This window comes from Pantherophis guttatus, chromosome 9, assembly GCF_059756535.1.
Source record: "Pantherophis guttatus breed Tessera chromosome 9, ASM5975653v1, whole genome shotgun sequence".
Lineage (NCBI taxonomy): Eukaryota > Metazoa > Chordata > Lepidosauria > Squamata > Colubridae > Pantherophis > Pantherophis guttatus.
Genome location: NC_142071.1, coordinates 9361518 through 9367829, shown reverse-complemented (window position 1 = coordinate 9367829; position 6312 = coordinate 9361518).

Below are 6312 nucleotides of genomic sequence, written 5' to 3'. Positions count from 1 at the left end.
CATTTCAGAATGAAAATTAACTTGCTTTACAACACTTTTCAGAACAGACGTGAATAAGAATACTTTCTCCCATGTATTTGTTCTACAGATAGTCCTGGACTTACAACCACAATTGAGCCCCAAATTTCTTTTGTTAAGTGAGACATTTGTTAAATTTTCCCCCATTTTATGACCTTTCTTGCCACCGTTGTTAAGGGAATCACTGCAGTTGTTCAGTTAGTAACACGGTTGTTAAGTGAATCTGGCTTCCCCATTGACTTTGCTTATCAGAAGATCACAAAAAGGGATCACATGACCCCGTCATAAATATGAGTCAGTTGCCAAGCTTCTGAATTTTGATCATGTGACCATGGGGATGCAGCAACGGTCGTAAGAGTGAAAAACGGTTCTAAGTCACTTTTTTCCAGACCCGTTGTAACTTTGAATGGTCATTAAACCAACTGTTGTAAGTCAAGGACTACCTATATGTATAGTCTAGACCAGGGTCTGCAACCTTAAACACTCAAAGAGCCATTTGGACCCATTTCCCACAGAAAACACCGGGAGCCACAAAACCTGGGTGGGTGTGGCCAACTCGACGTCACTCACTCCCACCCAGTCACATGACACCCCCTCAGCCACACCTACCTATCTATGTGTGTCTCTCTTTCTCTGTCTCTTTCTCTCTCTCCTCTCTCATCTCTCTCAGGCCAGGCAAGGAGTGACTGGAAGGGGAGGGTGAAGGGTGGGGCCAGCCAGTGGTGGGTTCAGTCGATAGGGAGCCACAACAGGGGGACAAAAGAGCCACATGCGGCTCCACAGCCGCGGGTTGCTGACACCCGGTGTAGACTCTACAGCCAGGAAGGAATGGAGGGAACCCCCTTGCTCATTATTCAAGCAGCCCAACTTTTTTTCAGATATCTGGATAATCCTGAAAGAAAAATAAGTTCTGTCAGCACTTCAAACTGCATTTACTCTAGTGCTGACATAAGAAGGAGAAGCAGAGGCGTCTGGAAAGGGACGTTTGACTTTTCACCTACTTATTTTCCCTGGAGATAATATCCCCTAGGAGATGGGAGGGGAGGGGAGAAATTCCTTTGAGTTGGAGCAGTAGATAGGGGTAGAGTAACTTGGAAAATGGCCAATGAGTGCAGGGGAGTGGGGAACAGAAAGGGAGGGTTTTGGGTCTGGAAGTCAGTGTTGGCTACGATGAGTCGGGCTTTGAATGTTGTGCTTAATAAATGGGAGTTTTCTTCAAAGACTTTGTTTGAAATGCAATTTATTTGAGACGACCTCGAAACTTGACAGTTGCTCTTTTAAATAATTCATTCATTAAAATGAATATGACTCTTAACAGAAAGTGCTTCCGGTAGCCTAAAGTTCTTCTTCTGATTCATTTCCAAAACTGTCCATATATCATTCCTAGTATCTTCGAAGAACCACTCAGATTCCTTCTCAAGAGCCTTGAGATCTTAACATATTATATTTGAATAAAAAGAAAACCAGGAAGCCAAGGATCTGGTCAATTTTAATTGGTTTAAAATCAAGTTTAAGGAAAACATAAAGCATATCTATATAGTTTATAAATAAAAATGTGCTCCTCATACAAGAAGCATGCCTTCTTGCTGGGCCACACAAACTCTATTAGGCTGACATTCCAGATTATCCTTATTTTGGCACTAAGAACAAACCAAGCTTAGTTTATTCTTTGATAGTTAATCCCCTTCCATTAGCCTTCCACAGTCATCAACATCAAGCAATAACGCATTAAATGTAGACTAATACCAAGTGATGACATGTTGAATAACTGGGAAATGGCTCTTAAAAAGACCAAACATTTTAAGACTGAACGTTAACATTTGATATTATTCAAGATGCTAGTGCCATGTTTTATCTCAGAATCACTCCAAATTCATCATTTTTTTTCCCTTTGTATACATCCTCAGCTTCAGTTTTTGCAAAAGATGCAAAAGTTTGAAATACTTCCCCACACTCATATAAATACACAGGTCTAATGCAAATTAGCTTAATTCAAGCAACTAATAGCAATATCTGTTCTTCTTTTTTTTTTTTAATTTGATTTATATGCCGCCCTTCTCCGAAGACTCAGGGTGGCTTACAATGCGTTAAGCAATAGCCTTCATACTTTTGTATATTTATACAAAGTCAGCTTATTGCCCCCACAAACTGGGTCCTCAATTTACCTACCTTAGAAAGGATGGAAGGCTGAGTCAACCTTGAGCCTGGTGAGGTTCTGAATATTCCCTAAGATTTTCTTGAACTGAAAGGCAAGTCCTCTTCATAGAATGAGAAATCACTTATAGATGTGAATAAAAGCAAAGATTGGCTTACCAATAAGATCTGCTTGTAAAGATGAAGTGCTTTCAAAGAGTAAAAAAAAAAAAACCTTGCGGTCGTTGTGCACAGATTTGTAAAGAGAGAAGTATTATTGCCTAAATAAATAAATAAAGTTTTATAATCGTAGAGATTTCTATCTTTCAAGTCATTTGCCTACAGTAAAAGCACCTTTTTTTTTTAAACTGGAAGAAAACCTATAATTGCTTTCTCAGCACATATTATTTGTGGTATGCAAAGTTTTTTTTTAATAGTATATTTTTTATGTACAAATTATGCAAATAGAATTCGCACTTTATGGAAGCTCTCTTTTAACAATTGCAAATGAATCAGCCACACTGCTGTGGAAGTACACATTAACCAGGACATCCTACAAATGAATAGATAGGCAGCCCAGGTTGAAGGAATTTAAATTTAATTTAAATGCGTTTGGGAAAGTCTTTATTGATGGGTAGGGAAGGCTTACCTAATCTTTAGAAGATGCGACATAAGCAGAGCTTCATGCAGCATTCAGTGCCAAGTTATGAAAAAACAACCAGTAGGTTAATCTCCCACAATGCCTCTAGCTTAATTTGAATTTGCAGCATTGAAAATTAAAATAGCGGATAGACTCAGGCATCCTGCAAACCTCCTCTGACACGAATAGCATTAAAATAAAGACATTGTGAACCTGCAAACTGTAATCCATCCATCTCCCAATATGTTGTATGGAAACTCAAATGTCTTTCTTTTTAACAGTTCATTAGTGGGAAACCTTCTCTAACAGGTTCTGCCTGGTTCCGCCGAGCCGGTAGTGGTGACGATATAAGTCACCGAACCGGTTCTGCCCCCCCGCCCTCCCCCCACGTTATTCTTACCTTTTATTTGGCCCTACCCCCAATCTATTGCTGCCTCCTGAGTCCCAGCTGATCGTCTAGAAGGAAAAAAACTGTTTAAACTCTTGCCGCGGGGCTTCAAAGGGCCGCCCTACAGCTGATCAGTGTTAAAAGGCAGTGTGGTGGTAGACCGGTGCCTCCAAAAACAAATGAGTAGACCGGTGCCTGCAAAAATAAATGGGTAGACTGGTACAGCTCTGCAAGCATTTAAAAGCCTGGTAGGCCAGTACCTCTGCTAAATCCTAAAGAATTGTCACATGACCATCAAGCCACACCCACCAAATAAGCCACACCCACAGAACCAGTAGTAAAAAAATTTAGAGCCCACCCCTGGTCTAGACCCATGTTTCATTCTGTATTGTTTTGCTACTAAGTTGGACATCATAGGGTATAATTGCATCACATATCATGGGAAAGTCTATTTAAAAACTGACTTATATTAAACCTTTGGTCTAGCTAGCCCAAAAATATTGACCCAAACTAACAGTATCTCTCCCAAATATGAGTTTTTTGAGACTTAACTGAAATTGAACATGGAAAACATTTGCAAAGCACGTAGTCTACTATTCTGAGACAACCTTTGTAATGCAATAGCTCCATATTTAATCTTTATTAGGACATTCTCATTGAAATTGTGTGTGTGTGTGTGTGTGTGTGTGTGTGTGTGTGTGTGTGTGTGTGCGCGCTTTTGAGTCAGTGTTCACTTCAGACAACTGCCTGGATAATTGAAAATAATTGAGATAATTACTGAAAATAATTGAATTAATTCAGGACATTTTCTTGGCAAGATTTCAGAAGTGGCCTGCCATTGCCTCCTTCGTAAGGCTGAGAGAGATTGACTGGCCCAAGATCATCCCAATGGCTTTGTGCCTAAGGCAAGACTAGAATTCACAATCTCTGGTTTCTAACTTGGTCCCCTAACCACTACATCAAACTGGCTGTTTCCCATTGTAATGAATGGCACTTAAATTCTTTAATATCTGTGCCATTATTAAACCGTTCAATTATAATAGTGTCCCCTTTGTGTAAAAATACACATTAAAAGAAAAAGAGAACAGAGATAAGAATAGAAGTGAACAAAAAAAAGAGGGGGGGGACTTTTTGTACCAGAAGCAGAGAACCTGCCATAATGTCCAGTTGTGCCCCCAATTTCCAAGGGGATTAGCCTTTTGGCTACAATCAATGACTCTCAGTGTCATTTTTCATTAATGTGTCACCCTGGATTTGAAGGAAATCCACTGCTGGATTCGAAGAGAAAAGGCAAATGTTATACAGTAGGTGAAGGGCAGGCTGTTGCTGGATTGATCCTTCCCTGTGGCCTACTTAACATCTGCCATTTGCAGCAACTGGGAGAGATTGTGGCAGGCTGAGAGACTACTGGAAAGGGCATTAGACATAAAAGAACCAAGAAACAGGAGGAGAATCCATTGCTAGCTCATCTATAAATGGCAATTCAGCCCAGGTGGCAAGATACCCGAGCAGAAATGGTTCAAAATGTTGCAATGAATTCACCAACACATATGGCTTGTAAATTCCAACTGCAGGTTCCAAGTTTCTTTATTTCTCCTCAATTCTAACATAAGACTCTGAAAACCGGTTGAAAAAATGGAATTGGTGCTTCCTTGAATTTGTTCAGCTGTGTGAAGCTTAACAGCAACTGCTTCATTCCACATAATGGAGAACTGGACCTGGATGGAGAAGCTCTCAAGAAGTTGGTCCTCTCATTATCCTTGACAAATAGCTATTCTGATTAAGCTGAGGGGAGGCCAAGAACATTTGGAAAGTTAGAATTTACTCACTTGTTATTCAAAAGGGTCTAATACCAGTGATGGGATTCAGCCAGTTCTCACCACTTTGGGAGAACCAGTTGTTAACTTTCTGAGCAGTTTGGTGAACTGGTTGCTGGAAGAAATCATTAGGGCAGAGAACCAGTTGTTAAATTATTTGAATCCCTCCACTGTCTAATACTGTTGCAAAGCTTTAATAAACATCCATAAAGGGGGTTTTAATTGAAACATATGCAAGCACACATAATCCATTTATCACAATTTCTCATGCAGCTCTCTCCTTGAAGATCCAGGATCATCCTGAGCATTAAAACAAGCCTTTGAAATACGTTTTGTTTTCTTGCAGAGTCTGATTTAAAACATCTGTGTCCAATAAAGGTGTAAGGATTCAGGAAATGGAGAATTGTATGCTGCCCAACTGACAGTCAAAATTGTTATTTGTCAAACTCAATTAGAACCACTTATGCATTCTGCACATCTAGCCCCTAACAATCTTATCAGTGCCCTTGTCATGCAACTTACATTTAACATGCTTTCTAAATGCAGAGCAGTCTCCAATCTTTCCCCAATCTTATAATACCTACAGTCTATCGAAAAGAAAAAAAAAGAAAAAAAACAGAATTTACAATACACTAAGATGACTTATTAGGCAATTGTGGCCAAACCACAAATTCTAAAATTGTTTCCCCCTTCCCTGTGAGAAATTTTAAATTGGGCATTTTCATTTGTTGCTAAATCCTCTTCACTTTCATCCCCTAATGTCCATTGGAGTCTAGAACAATTTGCCACAGCCAATTCCTTATGGTCATCTCCCTCACAGCCCTATTGTCAGGTTTTGATATTGTCTCAAATAAAATAAATTGCATTTTGAAACAGAAAGTCTTTGAAGAAATCTTTCATTTTATTAAGCATGACAATCTGCCCCCGATCGTGGCGTAGCCAACTCTGACTTCCTGACCCCAAACCTTCCCTTTCCATTCCCCAAATCTCTGTGTCTCATTGGCCTTCTTCCAAATCACTCTCCCCATATCTACTACTTAAGCTCCCAGGAATGTCCCCCCTCCCTCTCATCTCCTAGGAGATATTATCTTCAAGGAAAATAAGTAGGTGAAATGTCAAGCGTCCTCTTGCCAGCTGCCCCCTCTTCTCCTTCTTATGTCAGCACTAGAGTAAATGCAGGTTGAAGTGCTGACATCTATCACCGTGGCCAACTTGCTGCAGCCAACTCAAGTTGATGAGTTGCTGCAGCAAGATGGTGGCAGCAGGTGGCTGTGGCATAATGACCGTGGCAAGATGGCTGTGGCAGGCTGGCCATG